The 26,717-nt window shown below is 41.1% G+C and overlaps 1 long non-coding RNA gene across 4 annotated transcripts in view; it reads left to right on the top strand.

The window, feature by feature from the left end:
• The window catches only part of LOC144089535 (uncharacterized), a 37,015-nt gene extending 10,479 nt beyond the window's left edge, over positions 1 to 26,536 (top strand). For 2 of the 4 annotated variants that reach the window (XR_013305097.1, XR_013305096.1), the window contains exon 2: positions 19,773 to 20,117. This is a non-coding gene — a long non-coding RNA (uncharacterized LOC144089535). Of the gene's footprint in view, positions 1 to 6,312; positions 6,637 to 19,772; positions 20,118 to 26,343 lie in introns of those variants that run through there. The other 2 variants (XR_013305095.1, XR_013305098.1) reach the window with 2 other exon arrangements.
• The last annotated feature ends 181 nt before the right edge of the window (positions 26,537 to 26,717 follow it).

Below are 26,717 nucleotides of genomic sequence, written 5' to 3'. Positions count from 1 at the left end.
CTCCGATGATCAAAAAAGATAATTTACTGGCCCCCAAATCGGAATGGATTCCTATCTTTGTCAATGGCAGTAAGTAAGTGAAGGTTTACGGGCAACAAAATAATCCAGGAGTATACCAAATATGTTTAGCATTTGATTTTTAAAACTTTGGTGAGACAAAATATCGATCCATGAGGACACCAATTTTGAGTGTTTAGCCTACCACGCATGTTTTGGGGATGTGGGAGGAAAACCCACCAAGCCCGGGGACAACACAGGAAGGTCTGAACCTGTGACTGAACGCTCGATATCAGAACTGTGAGGCCATTTCGCTAACCACTCGGCCACTGGGCTGCCCCATGTATAGAAATGCAGAGCTTGAACAAATATATATAAAAATAGAAATCCACTATGTGCGGACTTAGTCCGTGCTGCTTTGTCTTGGGTGGCAATGAGCATGTTTGCGTGTGTGTGAGAAAGAGAATGTGCGCAAGTATAGATTGTGACCCATGGCTCTCCGCAGTGGGCGGCGTCTGTTGTGGAGCTCTTTAATGGTTGCGCAGCTGGAGTCAGGCACTCGCAAGTTCAGCCAAGGTCAGAGACGCTGCGTCCGTAGACCCATCATTTGGAAAAGCTTTTCTCCTTGCAGTGTGCCATGCTATGTCAGGTGAAGGCTTGGGGGGAAAATTAAAAAAATGGACTTTTCGGGCAGATCCTCATCCAGAAAATGTCTATTTTTCTTCATTAACATTGTTTTGTCTCCTGATTGACGACAATGGACGTCCATTGAGACCGGCAGTGAAGGCTACACTAATGAATGGGATGTCTATCAGTGTGAATGGCAGCCAATGCATTAAATGTAAACATTCTGGAATTTTTTTTATGCATAAAAGTGAAAATGATGATTATTTTTTAATAAAGAAAATTCACTTTTTGCCTCTTCTTATAATGCTCATGTGGTACCTGGTGTCCAGGAAATTAGGGTTGTAGTTTTTGTCAACTTTAAGTATACTTAAACCAACTATATAAGTTAAAAACATACATTGGTTTTTACATTTAGGCTTACTAGGGGTTATAATCATTTGTATGACTTTGGCTGAGTGCCTGCTAAATGACTGTAACAAGTGAAAGCAAGATGGAATTGCACACCAAAAACATTCAGCACCTTAAATAATCTCTTTAGAAAAATCCATCAAAAACACATTTATCTTTGATGATATTTTCTGCAATGGCAGCAATATTGATTTCAAAAAGGTGATCTTAAATAACACGCATCAAACATTCCTGCATTGTCATGGGTTGACATGTGGAAGTTCTACACGAGTGGTTCTCTCCAAACGTGTGAACGAGTGGCGCTCGCTACTCATGCGTGTGTGTGTGTGCGTGTGTGTGTGTGTGTGTGTCTGTGTGTGTGGTCCTCCCTTGTGATCTGACACAGCCTGCAGGATCCTGCACACAGAGCATCAAACAGAATGCAAAAGATGATCCAGGTCCTTCCTTCTCCCAAACCCAAACCAGGCACACAAAGTACTGTGTTATACAAAATCCCAGTCCTTTGGATCAAGTCATTTTAGACAATATAAAATCCATCAGCCTTTTTTTTCCTTTTCACTTGTTTTTGTTAAAATGATTATTAATAAAATCCTTGGTGGTTAGCCCGTCCTCTAGATTTTAGATGGAGGGTACCCTCCCCGGTGGGTTCCGACCTCCCTGTGTGGTGTTTACATGTTCTCCCCTTGCCTGCGTGGGTTTTCCCTGGGTAATCAGTTTTCCTCCCACTTCCCAAAATATGCATTCCAGGCTAATTGATCACCCTAAATATAGTTTGTGGGGGCAAAGGGGAATGACTTTATGTGAAGGTAAGAACCCAAATATGACTAAATATGCATGAATAAACCCCCAATGGTGAAAAAAGCCTGTTGGAATTGTATAGATATTGGTCTGTGTTTTCCTTTAATACCGTTGACTACGAATGCGTGTTTGAATGCAAAGAGCATTCAGAGCCCTTTTAAGATCAATGGCCAGGAACGACAGCTCCGTTATGGCCCAAAGCCTCCTTTATAATGAAGTGCGAGTGCATCGGCATGTAAACAGGCTTCTTAGCTTGTGTATATTTGTTGGGCTTATGTTCATCCTTGCAGAAATAAGTGCACATACATTGCATTTACATGATATAAAAAGTGCGCGGGTTGATCCACTTTAAGATAGTGCATGTTTTTGGGGTACAGCATCACCTGGAGCTCTGCAGTTCTAAGGTTGCACGTTGGGATCCAGTTGTACTCGGTGTGGTGTGTACTGTTTTTTAGGTTAGGTTAGAACTTTTTTCATGAAATTTCTTGGTTGCAGTCGCAAGACAGACATAAGACACACAAGACATTGTAGACCTAGCTAAAAAACTCGTGTGCGGTTGATTGGTCGCCGGTCTTTTGGTCGCGTTTTTTTTGTCGCCCCGACTGCGACAACGGGCGACCAAAAGACCGCCGACAAAACAAGGTAAAACAACACAGTCTATGCATCAATAAAAGCCAACAATGGCCATGAGCAGTTTCACTTAGCCGACGTGTGAGTGTATAAGAGTTTGTATGTACATGCGTTGTCCCTTTAAGAAGGGACGTCAGTCAGGGTCTTAACAAGTTCTCCAACAAAAAACAATAACAGTCCGGGAAATTTGGAGCTTTTCTTTAGCCTAATAATTAATAGGGCGACCAATCGACCGTGTACCAAAAAAACTAAATACCAAAATGTAATTTTGTTGTTGTTGTTTTTTGACTCGAGATTCCAAGGACATTGCTTTACGTGCTTTATTGGCTCAAAATTTTCCTTAGTTATGAATCTGAGTGGGAATGATTGTTAGGGTATGTATGCACCCCAAACTGGCTGACGACCAGAACAGTACAGCTAATTATCAGCTTAGGTGACATCATGCTCAAGTTGCCTGAAGCAACCTCCAGATCGCATGGATATACTGCATTTGATCCCACGGCAACTTCCACAGTGTTTTTTGTTTCTCTTTCCGTCAGCATTCTTACTCTTGCCGCCTGTGGGTTTTCAAACTGTTCCGTTTTTCGGGTTTCCGTCCTAGCGCATTTATGCGTGGCGAGCACTTTCTGTTGCTAGGAAGCATGAAAACTGAATTTGGTTTTTGTTTCTCTGTGTGTCACTCTTTTGTGATTTTGACGCTGAGCCCGAAATGACATCTCGGATGAAAGTGATAGCAGGCAAGCGTTGACTTGAAGCACCAAATGATACGCTTGGATCCTCTGGACTTATTTTCTCTTAATGCATTCTGCTCTTAAGTGCATCTTCTTTCCTCTGCAGTTTTGTGTCCTCTCTTGTTTTGTTTTTGTTGGTTTCTCTCTTGGGTGCTATAGAATTTTAATCTGCGCATTAAACACCCACGGCAAAATTATTTCTATCACATAAATATGATCCCAAGACAACCTCTTGCGACTCTTGTGGCAGAGACTTTTAGAACTTGACTAAAGTAATGCCTTTCTTTTTACAGTAAAAAATTAATTAGCGAGCTCATCACGGCTAATTTTACAATACAATAATTTTTGCAGTTTTTTTTAAATTAGGTTTTGCCTTTCCTGAAAAATATGCAAAAAAATCAATGAATGCAATTCAAGCACACACACGTGGCAGTCTTTTTATCAACGTTTTTAGCTCGTGGTTGCCGTCCAACTTGCCTATGTAAGAGTAACAGGAGAGAGTGGTTGCAAGGTGCAAATGGAGTGCCTCGCTTCTGTTAGTATGCCCCAGCTATAGACACAATGGTGGCTTATCGCCACCTGGTGTAAAGTTCATGAATAATGCAATGTTAAGCGTGCAGGTATTCTGAATAAATGAATTATTGCATTGTAATAGTAAATGAATTATTGCATTGTAATAGTAAATATTTGTAAAAATGTTAGTGTAGATGTGATTTTTTTTTATGTTGGAATATGTGGTAGTACCACAAGGAGGAAAGGAGAGTAAGAAGACAGTGAAGGGGGCTTAGCGAGATGAAAGATGGAGGAAAGGAGGACCTTCCTTTGCAGTGGCCAGGCAGAAAAGCATGGAAGATGGGATTTGCGTAGAGCACTGGTCCAGATCCCTGCCTGTTAGACTGACACAGCAACAACCCAGCCACCGGCCTAATCCCCCAAATCATCCTTCTGACGCGGGAGCTGGGATTGAAGGGGGGATTGTGTGTGGAGAACGCATGCAAGGGAACAAGAAAAGATGCAAAGTAGAGAAGGAAAGATTGACATTGTCAAGAAAGATGGAAATTGGGAAAGAAAGGGGAGGTTCAAGCTATCAAGGTATAGAAAAATGGGAGATAAGCAAATGTGGGTGCAAAAGACAAAGAACGGAGGGTTAAATTGGCTGAAGAGAAAGAGCAAGAGAGAGAGAAAGAGAGAGAGAAAGAGAGAGCGAGAGAGAGAGGGAAGCAAAGACTGAAACAAAGAGTGGCTTTTAGCTGGTGTTTCAGCTCCGTCCAACAGCGGGTCTTTGGCGCTAATGAGTATGGCTGCTCTCGGGAGCGTGTGTGTATGTGTGTGAGTGCTGGGCTGTAAAGGGGGCTTTGGGGGGGGAGGTGTCTAGAAAAGCTGGCGCTTTGCCCGCCACTGCCAAACCTGCCATGATGCATCCACTTTTATCAGTCTAGTTTTCCCTTTCCTCTACTCCCTCATTAGTATGATTGAATACCCTCCTCCCTTTTCATCTGCTGTTTGCCAGAGCCCCTGACCATACATTGCCAATCCCTCCGCTCCGCCCGTTGTCCGCCGTCTCTCTCCGTACCAAAAAATAATAAGAAATGACAAAAACTGGCTTCTCGCTCTGCTTTAGCCTCAATCTCGACGTCCAAGGAACTGCGGGTTGTGGCCTCGCAGTAAGTCTTTTTTGCAAAGAAGAGGAGAAAAATCCAGTTATTTCCTCACTGAGCCGCTTTCCTTCGACTCGCGCCCTCCAAAACCCTTCGCCTCTCCGAGGCTGTTGTAAAATCAAGTTCAGCATTGATTGCTGAGGCCAATCAATAAAGTTTTCCTCATGCGGAAGGAAATTTCAGAGCCTTGGAAGGCATAAGCATGTTATTGGGCTTGAGTTACAGCGCATTAATAATATACAATCAAATCAATTCACGATTCCTCAAGCTAATGCTTGCCGTGCTGGTTAGTGTGATTCCATCACATGCGGCTCGACAGAATACAAAAGATGCACTGGCATCCAGACATGAATTGCACAAATAAATGTGCCCAACATAAACATAAACCAGTTTACTGAGGAATTGTATAATTACAAATGTCTCTACTTACAAAATATATTCAGGTTACAGAAAGCCTCAATGGGAAAGTTTTGTTCCAAGATACGGAAGAAATTCAAGTTACGAAATGCTAAATCTGTTTAAAAAAAGGATTGCACCTTCATGAATATTTAATGATTACGACATTAAACCCTACTCAGACTAAAATTTATATAATTATTGCATTTCTAAATCGAATAGGACTGAACTTGAGAGAAAGATAAAATATGATTATTAAGCAGGCTCAATTTGTTTTCAAACGAAAAGGTTATTTTTTTTGTTCAGAAATAGTATAATAAATTATTCATATTGTGTTTAATTAATGAGCCTGGCACGTCAAACATTCATAGCAGTGACCATTTACCCCTAGTATTCTTTTAAATATTTTTTAACTGTTTTAAACTGCAACTTTTGTAATGGGTTACAGAAATTTCCTGAACCTTTTTGATTCCATTCCATTAGTGCAAATATATTAATCAAAATCAGATTATATATAGTTTGGTTTGAACCAGCACATAAGACCATTAATGTGAAAAGTCACACAATTAAAAACAAACAAAACATTTTAATTTGGCTAATGTCAGTTATATATATATATATATATATATATATATATATATATATATATATATATATATATATATATAAATATATATATATATATATATAAATATATATATATATATATATATATATATATATATATATATATATATATATATATATATATAAATTTATATATATATATATATATATATATATATATATAAATATATATATATATATATATATATATATATATATATATATATAAATATATATATATATATATATATATATATTAATGACATTTTCTGCTTGTCTGTGACACAGGTTAGTTTAATTTGTATATTCTCCTGTGCATTACAGTATTCTTATCAACGTTATTTTGTGTCACGTATAGTTTTCATTACTGCAACTAATTATGTAGTCATTTTATATTGTTTTTGTGCACTAAAATATGGTGAAGCAGGTTTAAAACATTTTCTCAATGCATGCAAGAAGCTAAATGAGGACCAAAAAGATGTGAGAGAATTTGGTATGACTTTGCGCACGCACGCACACACGGTGTGACAGGCAGAGTTGCTCCCTTCCACCCTCAGACGAGGGCCCTCTTTAAAAATTCATTCAGTCAATAATGACCTTTGACCCTGCCCGCATCTCCTAGGAGCTTGCCTCACTGCCTCCTCCCACACAACCAACCCTCCCTGCATCGCCGAGAACTCTCCTCACTAAGCCAAGCGCGCAATCGCTCTCCTGGTCTTTTCGGCCCAGAAACCCGAAAATGCACAAATGACTTTTCTTGGCAGTGGAACGTCTTCATTATTTGGGTGAGCAATTCTGTCTCAAATCCTTGTAATGGGAAAAGAAACACTCACTAGCCAGGTTATCAGTTTGAACATTCACCAAAGCATATTTTGGTGGCTTTGATTCAACATGGTGCAAGTTATACCATGTTTTTTTTGCTACAGATTCAAGTCCAAGAATTGATGCATGATAGATACGGTAGTTTTTCAGTATTCTAATTAAAGTATGGTTTAGAATGTAGAACCTGGTAAAGATTCACTATTGCAACTGCGAACATGAATTTTGAATTATATTATCGTTTGCCTGTTGGGAGATGAATACCTCAAGTGAGGGTATTTTGAATTAATATTTTCAAATCAGAACAACACTATCCTGTTCATATTTACAGTTTCATTTGAACAAATAAACATGCTGATTTACATTCAAATTAATTACTGTTTTTTTTTTTCAGTTACAAAGACCAAAAGCAAAAGAGCCATGTGCGACTCTGGAGCCGCAGGTTGTCGACCTCTGCTCTATTTGTCGCAAAGAAATCACCAAATTCAACGAATAGATCTGAAATATTTGGGTTGTTTTTTTCCCCAGGAGTAATTTGGTAGTTTTGATGCCCTTTTGATAACTGTAGCTTTTGAATATAGATTTTCTTATGTGTGGTATAGTGTAAAATTCAAATCTTCCCTATCATAACTCATATTGGATTGAGAGCAGATCTGCCATTGAATTGAAAAAACTAAAATCCCTAAATCATCCCAAAAGTAAGTATTTACAATTTCCCGTCAGATTGCCATTAAAACTACAAGAACTACATTTACAATTGAAGGAAACCTGCTTAGAGAAACAAACTGCTACCAACTGTACATTCGTAACCACTAATATTTGCAAATCATCATATTCAATTTCAAAATACGCGACCATTTCAAAGCATTTCATCCGATTTCCCTCTTTTATTCCTGTTGACATAACGCCTCATGAAAGCAAATTCATTGCAAGCCAGAAAGCACAAGGGAGTTTTGACTTAAAACACATTATTCACCTTTGACTCTGCTTGTGTCTGTTCCCATTAGCGCCCATTACAACTGCTCATATTGCAGAGAGGAGGTCCCCAGGTGGAACCCTGCTCCCTACAGGCACTGCAGGATGCCATAGTCCCCCCCATACACCCCCCCAACACCTCCCAGCCTCCCTCCATTCATCCATCATGAGTCGGCCGCTAAATGAAGCAAAGCGCATCGCCTTTGACCCCTTTCAATGAGCCATTAGGTCTTCCAGGGGTCCCACCATCCCGCGATTTGGAGTAACCCACTCGCATCAGTAATGTCCCCGAGCATTCAGGGTGCATTAAGCCCATGGACATCCCCGCCGCTCCCTCTTCCCCTTTGCCTTGAGGCGTCGGCTTTCTCGCCATTTATTTATTCTCCTCCTTTCACAAGCCTGACTGTTAAGTGAGAAGAGGAGAGCAAAAACAGACGAATTAAAAGCCATCCAAACCATTTATTTGCTGAAAAAAACGTCTGTAATAGCCGTCTTAAATCAATTGTGCAGATGCAAACGCATGAAATAAATGAAAACAGAGAATGATAATGGGTACACAGGGCTTACATTGCATCAATTACAATTGAATTTATAGGTTCGCCACTTGAAATGGAGGAAGTGTTGGCAATAAGGTTTGCTGACAAGATAACGTAACAGTAATAATATTTCAGTGATGTATTTAGTAACGATGTTGGTGAAATCATAGCTGCGTTTTATATGGGATGAAATCCTCAACTGTAGTTTTACTCTTTGGCAAATGCGCTAAATATTAAAATTATTCATTTTAATTTTTGATGACACGTGATTTTGAACTATTAGAGTTGAATAGATTCCAGTGTTGTTATTTATCAAGTACAATGAATGCAAATGACTAAACTAATATACAGTATGATGAATTTTCATTCATTCATTTTATGAACCAAAATGAGAATTGTAGGTCTTAAAAAAGATTAAAATTGTGATTCATTCCAATAACTGCAATAATTAATAATAAACGGTTTATTTATTCACTATTAAAAGTCAAATATGCACGGTTTCAATAGAAATCCCTGTCAAAGTACAATTTTACAGAGTCATTTCTACGTTTCGGGTACCGTTCACTTCCATTTAGGCAGATGCTTAATGAATGCATCATATCCCTATAAATCTTTGAATTATCCATCGCATATCGCATGGCAGTTATCTCACAATACAATTGACCAATTCATTCAAATGAAATATCCCTTTTAGATTGGGAGGAAAGAAGATTAAACAGCGTTTGAGTTGACGGCAGGTTTTGCAAAAGCTAAATAAGATTGCGCCTGTAGAACAATCGGACCCACCCAAATCCAATTATCAGACAATCAGCGAGCTTTCTGTAAAACGCTCGGTCCAGAGTGCAGTAAGAGTAGCAAACACAGCGTCTGTGTCTCCGCCATGTAATTGAATCCTTCATTGCAATTGTCTAGGTTTTAATCAAGGCGCATAATTGCCGCTTATAACTCTGCATTAGCACTCATAGTCTAAATTATGATTGCACAAGAAAATGATGATTATTTGCCTTGATCTGACGTCTCGCCGCTGGGTTCATCAGAGCTACTTAGGGATGCAAGGAATGGCGAGACAGAAGCCCTCACGTCGGGCCATTTTCTACCTGCCTCCACAGGTTTCTCTCGCTTCTCCATACAAATGTGATACAGCCGCGCCACACGGAGTGACGCTAGCGGTGGATGAATGCGGCAATCAGCGCTTGGCGACTACCAAAGAGTCATAGAGGCTTGATTGCACGGTAGGGAGCGGCGAAGCCGAGCTCTTCAGACTCTCTCCATGCTTCGCATAACAAGCTCCGTCGCCTACAGTGTGAAACAACAGACTGCTAATTGGAAGCAGCGTGGCTCTGCTTTAGCTTATTTCAACATCTTCTGGCTGCCTGCATTGTGGGATTGTAGGTGAGGCGTGGGAGGCTACAGCTGTTTTTGGCGCGTGACGCAGATTTCCACAGCGCCACGTGTATTAATGATGCGTGTGATGTCGGCTTTCTAGTCGAACTGATGAGAAGAGCTCAATTTGATTCCTATCAATTTTGGGAGGGATTTTCCACAACAATGATAGGATGGCCTTCAAAATGGTATACTAAGGTTTTACAATGGTTCCTCTGCACACGAAATATTCAGGCTACGAAAAGCTTGGCTGGGGAAGTTCCGAAACAAAATCAAACGTGAATACGCTTTGTTTTATCAGGTATTTTTTTCTTAAATTGTCGCAGGAGATGTTTCCCATCAGCGGGGTTAGGTTTTAGGCCAGGGGTGGGCAAACTATTCCACAAAGGGCCGCAGTGGGTGCGGGTTTTCATTCCAACCCAGAAAGAAGACACCTTTTCACCAATCTGATGTCATACAATTGCAATCAGTGGATTGCAGTCAGGTGCTTCATATTTTCTACAGAAATCTTATTGGTCAACATGTCTGTTCCTGATCGGTTGGAACAAAAACCTGCCCCCACAGCGGCCCTCGAGGACCGGTTTGCCCACCCCTGTTTTAGGCCATTCCCTACGCTCAGGATAAGCAGTAACTTTAAAATTGCCATATACTTTTACCCCTTTTTTGCCGTTTTGTTTATTTAGAAGCTCACACATGACCAATGACTGCAGCATATTTATTCTATATTTACAGAAGATAATTAGCCGTCAGTGAATCTCATTAATTTGTATCACAGCACACTGGCATGGTTTTATTACATGTCAGGGTCCCATTATACATTCCCCATCTTCCATGAGTGCCAATGGTTTGAAGGGAGCAGCTGACATTTCATAAATGTATGTTGCTCAGCCAGCACTATTTGTATGTAAAATAGCGGTTTAAAGAACACGGTGTCCCTGCGCTGCAATCATAAAATGATCACCCCTGTCCTCAGAGCAAAGTGAGTAGGCAAAGTTATGTGTTTACATCATGTTCCGTATGTCCACATCTTCACGTTAAAAAAGGTCCTTTGTAGCTTATCTCTATTGAACACACAGTGCAGATGAATAATCAACAGAAGCTGTGAAAGCTGAAACCAAACTAATGAAACAGCTACACTTTGACATTATAGCTATGTTATCTTGGTAAGATGTAATATTCTATGACAGTAAATACCGCTTTGGTCATATGTTGTTTGGGGGATGGAAGGTCAATTGTTCCGGTGTCCCAATATGTATGGATCTGACTGTAATTGTCTAAAACATACTGAAAGTCTTAGGCTATCTAGCCTGGAACAGCATGGTTAGGGAACCGTCACAGTGTCTGAAAGGTTGACCTTGCAGATTTAACGTGCATGTCTCATTGAGATCGCGTCTCGCCCGGTGGATCATTGACTGCGAATGATAAATTATCCGATTTTATGGTCTTTCCTATTAACCATCCAATCGTTTCTCAAAAACTTAAGAAATTCTAAAAGTGAATGCGGTGAGCGAGGACTCATTGTAGCCAGTATTTGCTTAGCAATTCGCCAACCATGGTTGCACCCGTACTTTCTAGGCGTTGTCTGAATATGCGTGAAATAAGTGTTGTAGGATTGTGTATTTGCCAATGGGGATGAAATCCATTCTACTCGTGTATGTGCGAGAAAGACTGCTCCTCACAACCATTATGATCCTATTGATTCCTCATTAAAGCCCCTGGCTAAAAATACAGCTGCGTGTTGCCGTTAAGGGACGCTCCCTGCATGTCATCCACCTGAAGAACGAAGATGCGAACTCTGCACGTGTTGCCGCGCACGCCTCCGCACGTCTTAAATTGCCAACCACACACCTGGCACACAACTACACGCGCATACCTGTAGGCGCTGTGCGCCAGCACCTTCGCAACGGCTGCTCTTTGCCACCAGGTCCTGCTTTCTGTATGATGTGTGCATGTTCCCTTCCTTGTTTTCCCGCGCCCCCCTCCCCTGCCTCACCCTTTTTTAATTAAAGCATGCAGCGGGTGTGAAATTAACTCTCTCCTACACCAGTCCTGACAGCTCTGAGTGGGAGGAGGGAGAATGAGAGGCCTTTGTCTCTACACATAATTACTGAGATGGAGGGAAAAGGAAGGGAATAGAAAGAGAAAAGAACAGCTCAGAGATACCAGGAAAGAAAGACAGGACCGGCAGAGTCTTGGCGATTGAGGGACTAACTAATTCATACCGGGAGAAGCTACGAAAACGACTCGGGTCAATCTCTACCGTTTGCGAATGTCTGCGGCAATCAGGCAAAAAGTCAGAAATCATAAAGACGCGCCAATCCAAGCGCATTTGTGCAAAAGAAACATGGATGTATTGTATGTCCTGCGGTGACGACTTTGTCAGCCACGTGAATAGAGCTAAGCATAAAGATGTTTTTGCCTCTTTTTTATCACTAAGTAAATGATATTCTGTGAGTTTGTATGACAAGATCATAAAAAACTAAACAAATATTTTATCTGTTCATGAAAATGCAAAGTATGGGCAGACTCTGTTTCTCTGGATGGACTTTTCTATCAATCCTACGCTGACTGCAGGCGGTGAAATTTGTCAGATGAATTAGCATGCTTGAGAATACCTACGACATCGTGAACGCAGCCAATGTTGCGTACCTGCAAGCGGTGTAATCTACCCTTTAGTAGAGGTGGGAGTTGCACAGAAGCAAAGATGAGGGAGAAAAAAAATGAGTGTTATAGAGGGGCACTGCAATCACGTTCCTTGGGAGAATTTGGAGAATCGACCAACCTCTCTGCTCGGCTTGTTTTGTAGTCAGCAAAGACTAACTAGAGAAGGAGTGAGAAATTGGGGAGAGAGGGAGAAAAGGAAGGAGTAGGGGTGACTTGCTTGATCGATGGTACAATTTGGAAAAGGAGAGAGGCGGGGAGTCTTATGAGTTTAAGAATTGATGAAGATAAAATGGGCCCGGGTAGCGGGGGTAATAACTAGCGAGGCTCCTTATGGGCCGTGTCCCGACTTGGCCCGCCTCTGATAGACAGTTTCCCCCGTTCCCTCGGTCTGGCCGCATCTACCCTCTGCAGCTGAAATGAAAAGGGGAGGAGCGTGACATTATTTTGGAGGGGAGAAATGGCTGGGTGCAAGGGGAAAGTGAATGAAAAGGCAGCATCAAGCGTTCTCATCGTCACTGTTAGGGTAGGAAGCTCTGATAAGATCAAAAAACGATTATCTAACGTTATGCTGATACCAAGAGTCTTGATATATGAGTCAAGAAATCAATTTACAATATCTGACAACACAACCGTATTGTTGTTTTTTATTTATTGTGTAACATATCCAGTTATTCTTGTAAACAATGGTGCTTGTGCACTCATTTGTTTTTGAGACAAACATAACGCACTAAGTTCGCGATCTAGATGTGTTTTTGGATACAGAAATATAGCCTTGATTTTACCAGTATGCATTCATATCCACAAAAATATGTGCCAACCACAAGTGCTTCTTAAATTTAAAAATATGGCCGTGATTTATTTTGGTTGCTGCCAAACACATGCCTGTTTAGTCAACCCATCCCTTCATTAGGTACAATATTCTAATGGCATTCGATCGCAGTACTGGCATAATTTTGCAGCGCTTCAAAAATAACAAATTCAAATTGACAATCCAAATTTAATCACCCACTTAAACTGTCCAAAGTGTAAAAGGCCTGTCAGACTTAAGGCAACTGGTCACTTGCTTTTAATCTTTGTCATTAATGCCAGCGTCTGTTTGTCTCAGCCCACATGATACACTTTTCATCATGTTTACAGCATTTCACAAGCTGTCATCATCCTCCTGTCCATCTAAAAAAAAACACAACACAAGCCACCCACTTTCCAGCACGAGGACGTCGTACGCCCAACAACGAGGCAGCCTCGGTGGGCAGAAACAGACGGCCCGCATCAGGCCGTGGCTCCGACTATCGATTGGTTCCTAATGGGCATCTGTCTCCTTATTGTCTAATTGGCTAAGTGATGAGATTGATCCTGAAATTGTTGGCTAAGTTCATCTGCCGCGGCTGCCGTGGAGGCCAGAAAGTGGAATGCATCGCATGTTTCAAGCCGGCGGGAGCCGTGCAAGTCATTTTGCGTAATGGCTTCGCAAGTGGAAGCCACACTGGGTGCGGCTGGATACATTAGTGGTAGAAGATGCAAAGAGAATGTTGATTAAAGCATGTAATGGTTATTCTTATGTGATAATCAATCACAGTGCATGTGTTTTTACGACCTATTGGGAAAAATAATCCTTTTAACATGCACTGTGTGGGCCACCTACTGGTGCAGTGGTTCTTTCGCCTGACTTGGTTGGGTGTGGTGTAGCGTGCGATCCATTCCCCCATAAACGATGTTGAAAATAAATGAATGATGGACTGTAACCAAATATTAGTCCATTTGCCCGTCATGGCTAAAAAGGATTGGACGTCTAGTGCCGTCAATGGCACTGAAAGATGGCCGTATGTTTGACACCAATCCTACTATACTTTTTAGCAATAATACAAATTGACAGTAATTCTATTTTCTTCGCTCGACTAGCATGGGCAGCTATTGGCTGTGGTAGATGAGAAGAAATTCCATTGTTACCCATTTTTACTGCATACTGGCACACTTGCATACACACACATTGTGAGTTACAGTGATTATAATTATAATGCACATACACATCGCCGTAACGTGTGCGCCACGCTCCTCTGCCACCTCAGTGCGTTATCTTCCTCCCATATGTGTACCTCAGGGCCGTCTGCAGTCCCGGTAATAGACTCTCTCAGTCCCATAGAGTCTCTGTCATAGCCGGAAGGGCTCAAGGGAGGTGTGCGTTTGTTGTGTTTGTGTTGTGTGTATGTGTGTCTGTGTGTGTGTGTGTCAAGGCCACACTTTTCAATGCTTCCCTGTCTGTCACGTTGGCATTAAACAATTAAATCCCAACCCTGACTTGATTCTGCCGCAGTTTCCCGCAGTGACTGCGACAGACACGTGTTGCGGCTTATTCACATACGCGTGCTTGTGAATATGTAGAACGCCGTCTCCCGCTGGCGAGCTCGGCTTGCGTGCACCGTGGTTAGCTTTCTTTGCCGTCCGACTCATTATAAATCGTGACTCATTGACGTGACGCCACGCTCTCTACGAATAATCCTGCGCTAATTTGTATTCAGGTGAACGCTTTAGGTCTTTCTATGATCCCTTGCGCAGATGGCGGTCGTATCCGAACGGGTCCGATGCCCCTGTTCGTGTTAACTCGTTGGTTTCCTGGGCACGCAACAGCTGGGATGCCGAAAATTGGCATTCAACACTGCCATACCTTCCTATTGTTCACATATGGAATGATGTAAGCCTGGAGGGGGATCATTTCCACAATGGAAGGAGGGGCTAGATGAGGACAACATAAAAAGAGTAAACACAGGAGGTTGATACATATAAAGCGCACTACCAGAGAGACAGGTTCATCTGTTTAACTCATTGGCAGCGATAGACGTCCAATTCATTTGAAGGGGGAGGCCGACTGCGAATGAACTTTCATTCGCTGCTACTGTCGACTAGAGATGAATTGATTTGAAGTCTCCAATGTGATGTTTACCGCACACAATTATCGTCAGCGTCAATGGGAAGGAAGCTCTTGTTGTGTCTCCATGCAATAATTCAAACCCTGACACTATGGACAATGCTGTATGTAGGTCGTTGGGACATCTGGACCATTAGACACTGATTTAATAGCTCCAGGATGACCATTGTTGAAACAGCAGTGAATGCTACATAATGTTATCAAATAATGTTTGGCTGTTTACAAGGACATAGCGGGATAATGGGTGTTAACGGTGACCTGCTTTGTAGGGGCCGATAATTATACCTCTATAAGCCAAACCATGTTGAATTAATCTACAATAAAGTGAGACAGTGTGCTTCGTTCTCTCAACACTAACCAACACGCAGGCCAAACATGAACATTTGAGGGATCTGTCAAACACTGGAGAAAGAAAAGAATTGCACTCAGTTCTGACAATTCCATGAAATTTGGAAGGAGGAAGTATGCCCAGTTTCATGTCTTATACAGAAATGCTCCACAAAATGACAACATATACTCAGCCAAATCCACAGTGGGCACCATAACTTCTTTTATAAAGCCTCGACCGAATCCCATATAGAGCTGGCTGAAGTGTGTCTCAGCCTTACAAGTCTCTTCAACCAGTTGCGATAACGAGAACCTACAGGCCTGCCATTATCCACGTATTATTATGGCTATTGACACACACAGCTGGGCTTCCCACCAATACGGACTGGTTTGGTCGTTCAAGAGTTGTCGCTAAGGGGAACCGTGCCTTATCCATCTCAATTCTAATCACAGCACAAGGTTCGTCTGTATTGTTGATCAGAAACAACGATTTGTAATTCGAAAGGCTAGATTACACCCCCCTGCAGCTACTACAAGTAAGACTGTGTTCACAACGTGTATTCTCAAGCTTGATAATCCATCTGACAAATTTCACTGCCTGCAGAAACATCTACGATTTGGTCAATGTCATCGTAGGCTTGATGCAGATGTCTGTTTTTTTTCCAGACCGAGGTTTAGCATTGATAGCAAATAAAACTTCCCATTTCCTTTCCAAATGAAGCACTGTTGTCAACGAGGATCGCAGTCTGTCCATACTTTACATTTTCATGAACAAATATACGTGTATACTTTTGTAATGAGCTTGTCATGCATGCCCTCATTCAGAAAAAAATTCAAACTCATACAATATTTTAAATTGTATTTGTTTCGAGACAAAACAATGAAAAACAAAGGTTGCACTTACGTATATTCACAAGTGGCTGATAACGTCACGGTGGGACGTACGTACCACCTGCGTGGTTCTGCAGAAGTCCCACACGTTATTGTACCATGCCCTGAATTGAGAGCCCTTGTGATTTCCTGTCTGATTGCTTCAGACATTTTCACCCCGGAGATTGACTTGAGACGTTTTTGTATTTGTAGTCAAAGTTTGTTTGAGATTCAAACAGGGAGTTTTACAGAGAACTTGGATTCTATTGAAATACACCCAGATCTAAACCATTTTATTTACTTTGACATCCACATGGATGCATAATTAGCTAGACTTTGAATTGTTTCTACAGAAAATTGAATTACTTTGTAGAATAAGGGATCAGAGTTGATTTTGAGGCTGTCTGTGTTTGCTTCTCTGGACTGCAATCACAGAGAGCAGCAGTCACTATAGGTCGTTACTGTTATACGGACTGTGGCTGGTTCCTACGTACACGGTATAAAAGACATTAGTGTGATTAGACCATTAGCCTTCTGTTCTTCTGCCACCTGGTCATCCCGCCAAGAGACAAATTCTGCACCATCCGAACATGGCGCATCGTTATGGGCTGGTCTAGATGCAGCGAACGTGTGTGCTTGTGCGCTTGTGCGTGGATATACTTTGACAAATGCAGGGTAACACTTGGTCTATGATAAAATCTGCAAATGGATGCCACCTTTAGCAGCAGGCGGACAAGCGGCTAATGGAATTCTACAGCAAGGGAATATAGTATCCAAGAGACCACCCTATGCAGTGGGAGCTATATTTTGGAATGTGGTGGATTGTCATATTTTTGTCCGTTACTACATAATAACAGACAGGTACCAATTCCAGCTAAGGTAAACATAGACTCACTCACTTTGGCCAGTCCGCACATTATATTTTCATTTGTTAAATTTGTTAATATATTTTTCAGACCAGTAGAACACTTTTTACTAACTTTTCTAATAAGTCATCTGGTTTTTGCTCTTTTTTCACTCAGGATGATTTTTAGGTCATTTTCTTACCTGAGCTTTTTCGGCGTATGACTTCGGCCTTTATTAGAGTGCCATTGGTGTTGATATGATGCGTCTTTATCAACTGATGTTCCATTGCGGCGTGATTTAACAGTCAGAATTGACAGGCAAGACCGATCAATTATTGTCTGTGAAAAAGGAACAAAAACAGTCAAATACTGAAAAAAGAAAAATGAACTTAATACAACAAATAACGCTGCTATCGATGTTTGTATGCTCATGTGAAGCCTTTCGCTTATATCTTTAACAAATTGAACCAGTTAGTTAGTTAATGGCTGCAGCAAGAGCTGCAGCATTTTGACTGAAAATGGCTTTAAATATTAATAGCCCCCTTAAATATATTTATTTATTTTGGCTCACATGTTTTATACACATGGCCCTCTGAAATGTGGCATGTACAGGGCCCTGAATCTGTTGCTGCGCCCCTGCGTTATTGATTGATAATGTTATTTGATATTGCTAAGTTGTAGTAGTAGTAGTAGTAGTAAAGGGACAGGTCTTTCTCCTAATAAGGGAAATCTGATCACTCTACATTTGTAAAGGGCTTCTGATCATCTTCTACTACTCAGTGCTGGTCAGTGCACTCCATTTGCTGCTGTCTGGAAGCGACATGACATTAAAAAACTGAAGGTGTAAGCAGGCTCAATAATGTGGCGTGGAAGACGTGGGCGGCGGTAAGATAATGTGTTTGAAAGCAGAACAAAGAAAATCAGAGCCATCTTTGAGGCTTTCTTCTAATGCTCAATACAATGAACTACAACTCCTTTAGCCAGCACATTATGCCACAAAAAAACTGACCACTTCAAATGTTCCTTTGTGCTCACTGACTTCTTAGTTGACAAAAGCAATGAGGGCCACAATTTGTCACCACGCTCACCTCAGGTCGAACAAAAAACGCCTGTCGCAAATGGACTCAATGCTTGCCTTTAATTTGCTGCAACTAAAACAACTTTTTTTTCATTTACCCATTCAACTAGTGTCTATCCATCCATTGATTTTATTTTCCACTTTTCTGGTTTAGAGTTCCTGAGAGGGTGAAGTCTTATTAGGGTCAAATGTAAAAATAAAGTCAACAACCACATCTGATCAAAGTCTAATTTTAGCAATATTAATAAAATAAAAGTTTTACAATAGAATCATTATCAATGTAATCAAGCAAAAAGGTCATTTCAACTGTTATTTGTGCTGTACGCACTTAAGTAAGGATGTCAGCCTTACGAACATCTTATTTACGACTGCTATTGCCTCCAAGTTGACTTTTAATAAGCAAAACAGAAAGTCATAAATAACTCGAAGATCCACTAATCATTAGACGCTAACCAGCTTGTGTGTGTTCGGTCTGATGACATTTATAAGTGTTTATTGTCCCCATAAACGGCTACTGAGAGCGCCACGGAGATCAATATCTTTTCTGTATACAAGTTCAGCAATAAATCACTTTAAGAAGGTTAAGTATTCAGATGCTCACACATTTTACAATGAAATTTGAAAAACTAACTCCCTTCACAACCTCTTTCCACTGGAAAATGGACATTTGAGACTGACAACAGACATAACATTTTTTTCCTCTTTAAAATACTAAGTAATGTATCATGTTTTCCTGAGCACTTGGTGGGAGGGCTCAAAGTCTCGCACGCTTTGAGGTAATTCATCTTAGTGAGGACACTAGCTAAAATTGCTACCCTTCCACTATTTGTTGACAGAATAGAAGGAAATTATATGAGTATATTCTAGAAAATAGGCATCAATCCTCATTATTATTATTATTTATTTTTTTAATCTCAGGGCTGATTAATTAAATTAATCCACTGTAAGGCGTATAATTGCCTGTAGGCTCTAGGTGTGTTTATCATGTTTTTGAGCTGATAATAAATTTCGAGAGCAAGCTGAGCATTCATATTTTATTTGACTTAACATATTTGCCCAAGAATACTTGGGTAAATAAACTAAAGATGATAATCCATTTCAACTATTAATAAGAATCATATCACAGAAGAAGACAGAAAGTGACATTTTATTCCAAACTTAACTTAAAAAGAGTACTTTAGGTAGAATTTAGATTTGCAAAAGAGGTTAATTGGGCATTTTTAATGAATAATTTTTCGTTGACTACATGAGGCAGAAAATATCTTGTCTATATTCTTTACTAGAATTGATCCGAGGTCTATAAAAAAAGCCTTGGGAGCTCTATAGTTGCATTCTTTGATTTCTAGAAGATCTTGAGAAGTAAAATCAAGCCAATAAGAACAGTTTCATTTTCCCTACTGCCGACCATCAGCTTCTTTTCCTTCCATGTAGGTTGAGCAGCAAAAAGATATGAAATCATTTTCAATCTCAAACTCATTTCCACTCCAAATGTGTCTTACAGGCCTCTGACCTGAAGCGTTGCGTATCTCGGTCCATCTGCCGGCGACACAGCGACACGGCCACACTGGCGGGTGTGTTTTACGCAGTCACAGATGACCCCAACGACACTGAGCCAGCAGCAGATGTAGGGGCCACCGGTGGCCCAGCCCAAACAGCTGCGACACTAAAGGTGGGTAGACTAGCTCTCCGTGATGGATGACTTTGGCCAAGTTGCCCCAAAGCAGCCAGCTCAACAACTTTTCTGCAATATTCAGTACCTCTTCCAGTTTGGCACAAAGTTGAATTTATAAGAAGGATCTTGTCCCTATCACATGGTTACTTTACTAAATTGGATAGATTGGCCTTTGCTGAGCCACAACCCTAGACCTAAAAAAATGCTTGTTGGGTTGTTTTTTTTTAATGCTAAATTGCAGTAACATAGTCAGTAGCCCTAGTCAATGGCATAGGAACCAAAATAACAAGGTGTTGCGTGCGTGACCGGACGTTTGGTCGCCCGGACGTTTGGTCGCCCGGACGTTTGGTCGCCCGGGTGAATATAATATTGAGAGCTGGTTTCAACAGTAGATATTTAGATATTAAACTCTCTCTCTCTCATGAATATAATTTTGAGAGCTGGTTTCAACAGTAAACTCTCTGTCATGTTGTCAAACGTCCGGCGACCAAACGTCCGGGCGACCAAATGTCCGGGCGACCAAACGTCCGGCGACCAAACGTCCGAGTACCGTTGCGTGCACCAATAGAAAATCCCAATTCTAATTTCAGGGGATAAATTATTACATTTTCAATTGACAGGCTTAATTGTACTTTTTTTTTTAACAACACAAATATTGAATATGTGTCCTTCGTACTGTCAAGTTGAATTTCATCATCTTTTTAAAATCAAGGGTAAAAACAGAGCATCCCTGGAATTCAAAAAGTCTGAGAAAGCAAAGCATTTAAAGTGGCTTAAAAGTCACATTCAAAGCAATTAAAGATGAAATGTTTCTTGTGAAATGTGTCACAATAAATGTAGTAAGTAAAGTACTTATACACAAAGAAAGAACGCATTACTGGGGTGACAAAGCTGTCAGTGAGGATGGAAGAAAATGGGCTGAAATTCAGTCAAGAGAGAAGAAAAGTAGGAAGGAAGTCATTTTGGAGTTCAAGCCCAGAAACAAGCGGATGGGAGGGAAGGATGCAGCTATGGGGCTGCCTTTCGCTCCACCCCATCCGGCTTCTCCTCTCTCTCACCTCCCCTGCTGAGAAGTCAGCTTTCATGTTCTTTTCAAAGTCTCAGGTAATATTACCCCGGGCAACCTTGACAGAGCCTGGGGCAAAGGCAGCGGCTTGGCTGGGCTGGGCTCGGTTCGGCACCTGAGCAAAACACTCACCCATGTGCCTGGGATAGACGTGCACCGCAAAGCTTTCTGCGTGCAGACACATTAGCATTCATACAATTGCTTCCCTAGGCCAACCCACACACGCACACACACACACTCCGATTGTCTCCACGCCGTCGCTGTCATTAAGACTCATTAAGGCGGATGGTTTTATTGAAGGCGCTTGTGTTGAGGCATCCTCTGAATTATTCATATCTCTTCTCTCTCATACACCACATACACACATATTCATAGGCACACTTATCACACAGGCAGGAAGCTGTAGCAGAGAAAAGAGCTGCATAGCCTATATAGGTCACTTCCTTTTCCACCCACATCACACCGAAAGTGGAACTGGAAGGCTGGAGGGAGGGAGACAGGGAGCTTATTATAGCATACACACACACACATACATATAGAGCCCCAGACACATAAGGACCCCCATACCCTCCCCCCATTATAGGTGTCCACCTGTCATTAGTATGAATGAAGCTCATTGCTAGCACAATTAATTCAATGCTGAAACTGTGTGTACATTGTCAGGAAAACAACAAGTGTGATCAATTATGCAGTCGTATTGAAATGATCAGGCTCTATATATAGCACAAGAGAACATTTTAGGTGGACATGTAAGCAATGGAAACGGAGCAATACATTATAATAGATAACCGTCAGGATTCATATAATCAATCCAATATTTATAACGTGAAACGGTTAAATATTCACAATTATGGGGAGACAAGAAGAAGGGGGAATGCTTCGGTTAAATACACATTAGAATGAATGGCTAAAGGTGACTAGTGATTTTCAGAGTAAATATTTAGCACATTTTCTCTCAAATATGTCTCACTTTCTGCACTACAAAACTCGATCCTTCTTTGAACAGGAAAGAACTGATGATGTGATGGCATTAACATTCATGTCAGAATTATCATTACAGTCATTGTAATAAAATAAAACAACCCTGTAGCATTACCAAGAAATTATTTACCAAATTCCACTCATTTTAATCGATCGCAAACTATATGTGCGGGCAAGGCTAATACTACAAATGCATGTCAAATGTGGGGGCACAAGTTTGAGATCTATCCTGACCTGTCCCATATGAATTTAATATAAAGATTTAAGGGGGGGAAAAATCCGATTTGACCACAAAAGGATTAAACGGGTCGCTCGGAAACCCTGAATGGTTCTATTACTTACACAAGATTGTGCTGGCGAACCATGCGGCAGGAGCTCTACGATTTATGGAGCGCTTTCAACAGTAGCTAAGGATGAAATCCCATGGCCTTAACTTTACAAATTCATATTACTTATCCTTTCAGTCGCAGAATACTTAAATTTCTGGGGACAAATTTTATTATAGCATAAATGCATCGGTTGATTTGGATAGGAAAGGACAGAGCTGTTTGTTTGCTTGCCCATTGTGGTCTACATGACAATGTTTTACTTGAAACCACTGCGGCTTAGCCATTAAAAAAAAAAAATCATGACTCTCCAAACACAAAAAGGAAAAAAGCCTGTGTGATTTTCCACTATTAGTTCTCCAAGGTCATTCTAAAATGTATTTCATGATCAAAAGCAGTCAAAGACCCTTTATTGTTGAGCAAGCTACCCTATTGGCTGCTCCAGTTCCATGTGATCTTGCCAAGAGAACAAGGGCTCCTTCCAGCGAGAAAATAACACACCTTGAGCTTGGAACGGTTCTGAATAGCGAGGCCTTCACAGGTTTTTTATTTTTTTATTTTTTTGGGGGAGAAGCCGCACAAGTGAGAGAATATCCCGCCTTGACAGGTAAAACTGTGAGCCGTGTGCACGCATGTTGTGCTCACGGGGCCAAAATCAAAGCAAAGGTTCAGTGGTTCTCCTTGTCACCTGGGTTCCTCTTTCCTCACCTGATGTCTTGTCAGTGACCCAAATGTCAAGTGCATCTGTGTTCAAATAGGTGTGTGTGTATATGTGTGTGTGTGTGTGTGTGTGTGTGTGTGTGTGTGTGTGTGTGGTCAAGGCAGCAATGGAGAAGACAGATCTGGGTCAGGCAGCTCCCATGAGAGTGTCAGAGCGCTACACGGTGGATGACATGTCTGATGTGAGCGAGTGAGCAGGGAGCAGAGGGGGAGAGAGAGAAAGAGAAAGAGAGAGAGAGAGAGGGAGAGCATGCAGGCAGACAGCGGAACAGGAAGAGGTCACGGGAGGACGATATCGTCGCATGATCTCACACACACTCGCTCCAGTATTGCGTTAATGCACAGTAAATTAGTGGGGAAAAATCAGCAGGGCTAATGAACGGGAGAGCCACTAACAATGTCATTCATTCATTTTCCGAACCGTTTATCCTTTACAAGGGGGTGCCGGAGCCTATCCGAGCTAACTATGGCGTGTGCGGTCGATTGGTCGCCGGTCTTTTGGTTGCCGGTCTTTTGGTCGCGGTCTTTTGGTCGCCCCGACCGCGACAACGGGCGACCAAAAGACCGGCGACAAAACAAGGTAAAACAACACGGTCTACGCATCAATTAAAGCCAACAATGGCCCTGAGCAGTTTCGCTGAGCCGACGTGTGAGTGTATAAGAGTTTGTATGTACATGCATTGTCCCTTTAAGAAGCTATGTCAGTCAGGGTCTTAACAAGTTCTCCAACAAAAAACAATAAAAGTCCGGGAAATATGGAGCTTTTCTTTAGCCTAATAATTACTAGGGCATTAAGTATGACTAAATAGTAATTCGCAGTTTGTATTTAGGGAATTTGAGCAACGATTTAAATGGTAATTATCACTTACCTTCCGGGCGACCTAAAGACCGGCGACCAAAAGATCGGCGACCAAAAGACCGGCGACCAATCAACCGTGTACCAACTATGGACACCAGTTGGGGGACACCCTAAATTGGTGGGCACAAGGAGATGGACAACCGTTCACGCTCGCAATCACACTTAGGTTCGAAAAATTATGAACTTATCTTGTTAAAGACAATTTTCAATTTGATCGCTGTTAGGGGTGCTGGAGGGATATTTGGGGTTTAAAAATGCATTTTTTTTACCCCAACACATTTTTATGGACATCAATTATGGTGCGTGTAGGTGTAAGACTGTGTATGTATGAATGAAAGCACCATTTTATTTCTTGGTAAAAGTTAGGATGAACTTGTGACTGGAAGCACTTGAAATCCCATCCTGTAATTAAGTTTAAATAAAGAAATAGACACAGGTTTGGGGGTTGGGGAGTTTGAGTGGTCATGGACCTGTGAGCTCGGCTATAGCGGCTAAATTGCTTTTAATGGATTTCATGGGGAGTCCTTCATCTGCCGTTTGATTGACAAATATGTTTGTGGGTCTGCGCGCCATCCATCAAACGCCCACAAACCGTCACTCGGTATTGCAGAGAATTCATTGACGGACTTTAATTATAACTCGGTATGGGTCACGCGCGAGAGTTGGAATTAAATACAAATATCACGGGTTAAGAACACTCTAGTAATTACTCTTTCACTTGATTACAAAGGGGATTTTTCAAAAAAAGAGAGCACCCTTATCCATCTAACATTGTAGGATGAATGGTCTTCCGTTGGTGTCATAAACCCATCTTTGCTTTCTTTATAGCAGACTCTCACACATTAACAAACTAGACGTGAGAAATGAGCGCCTTTACATCCTTTGAGCGGTACGTACGTGTGCATCCATGACAAGGACCATAAATAATGCCGGATCCACACAATGTGCTTCCTCATTAATGAAGGTACAATGACTTCATTTCAAGGAGGCAGCGAGATCTATGCCGCCTTGTAATAATGCCTCCATTTTGTTCTCTTTGACCCCCTAGAGATGGCTCTCATATATACGACCCACGCATGCCCGCTTACAAGAAGGTGGTGACGGTTGTAAAAATACATCATTGGCGAAAGGAAAAAGTCATTAATAAAGACGGATGGAAGTGTGGAGTCAGTGATGCTTAATTGATTCATTAACACAAACGAGATTCATCTAGATGTGAAAGCAATAGAAGCATCGACAGAAAGGCGTTGATTTTATTTAAGCTTGATTTGTTTATTGCCTAATTATGCTCAAGGAGAAGTCTGGAAGTTTGGCATAATGTTGTATATTAATTAAGATTGTATGGATGTTCTAACGTAAAAATCAGCTCGAATTAAATTGTTCACCATCTTTTAAATGAACAAACCTTGTGACAAAACAGTCACAAAACACACAATGTAACACAACAGTAGAAACCAAAAGTTATATAAATGATAAATACAATCAACTCAATTACTGCAATAGACGGCAATAGATGTCCAATCCAATTTTGACGAAATTAATTCGATCGATGCCAAACCTTGAACGTCTATCGCCATCAATGAGTTAAAGGAATATAATTTTCTGTTGTTCAATCAAGGAAACATTTTTCTGCATGAAAAAGCAATGCCTGGAAAAAAATCATTTACTGCAATACTAAAATGTAAAAGATGGCTCAGCCGACCCTATTTGTCCCTTCCACATGCTGTTTATCTTCCACCAAAAACGATAAAGCCATAAATAAGTAGCTTAGGGGCACACAGAAGCTTTTCCCTTGACTACGGGGTGCTTGTCAGTGTTAAGCATGCTTCCAGCTAACATCAAAAGCAAAGAGGCTGTGTTTTATATGGCGACTGCAGAAAGAAAGAGAAAAAAAAAGCTCTGGCAAACAACACAACGCCTCTCGTCTGCAAGTAAGTTCATATTTTATTATTATCATATTGCTACTCTTTTCCTCAGGAATATTTCTTTCCACATTGAATTCTGACACTGTAACATTGTACAGATCGGACCCTCTGGTGGGCCACTTCTGGCGTGCCACTTCCAGGCCATGAGCCTTATGTTTGACACCCCTCCTCTATGCTGTGGGTGGAATAAAATCTCCAGGCTCACTCACATTGGCAATTCTTCACCGAAGCGAGACCAAACCATTCAGGATTCAAATATTAGTTTGATAAATAAACAAAAGGAGCAGAATTTAAGGCTTTGGTTTGAATTGAGGTGGAATTCACAAAGCCCACAATCAAGCCAGAAGAGTGTGCAGACCTTCTTCGGCTTCATCCACCTTAAGAACGGTGCACTTGTCACCTCCCTTGGGTGCTCACTGCAGACCTCTTAACTCCCCCGTCTATGGCTGTTAGCAATTCTCTTCTCTTAGAATGTCCACCCACTGTGCACGCAAGCGTGTTAAAGTGCGATCTTCATTTCCAGGAGATCTCCATGCAAATCAGTCAAAGAGATACCATGGTAATTATCACCTGAAAGCCCATACTTATCCTCACACGCAGCCAGAGTGTCGCAATCATGAATAGATCATTAAATGAAGCTCCAATTAGTTTAATTTTATTTCCAGTGTTGCTAAAGCCAATTACAATTGCACGTTAGAGAAATATCTGTGACAAAAAAACAAATAAATAAAACTATATAAGATGACTAAGAAATACTCATCATTTGATACATACATATACATACATATATATACATATATATATACACATATATATACATATATACACATACATATATAGATATATTGAATGTATCAAATGATGAGTATATGATGAGCCTATCATATATACATACAT

Source organism: Stigmatopora argus, chromosome 15 (genome assembly GCF_051989625.1).
Source record: "Stigmatopora argus isolate UIUO_Sarg chromosome 15, RoL_Sarg_1.0, whole genome shotgun sequence".
Classification (NCBI taxonomy): domain Eukaryota; kingdom Metazoa; phylum Chordata; class Actinopteri; order Syngnathiformes; family Syngnathidae; genus Stigmatopora; species Stigmatopora argus.
This window is presented reverse-complemented; position numbering and strand designations above follow the sequence as displayed.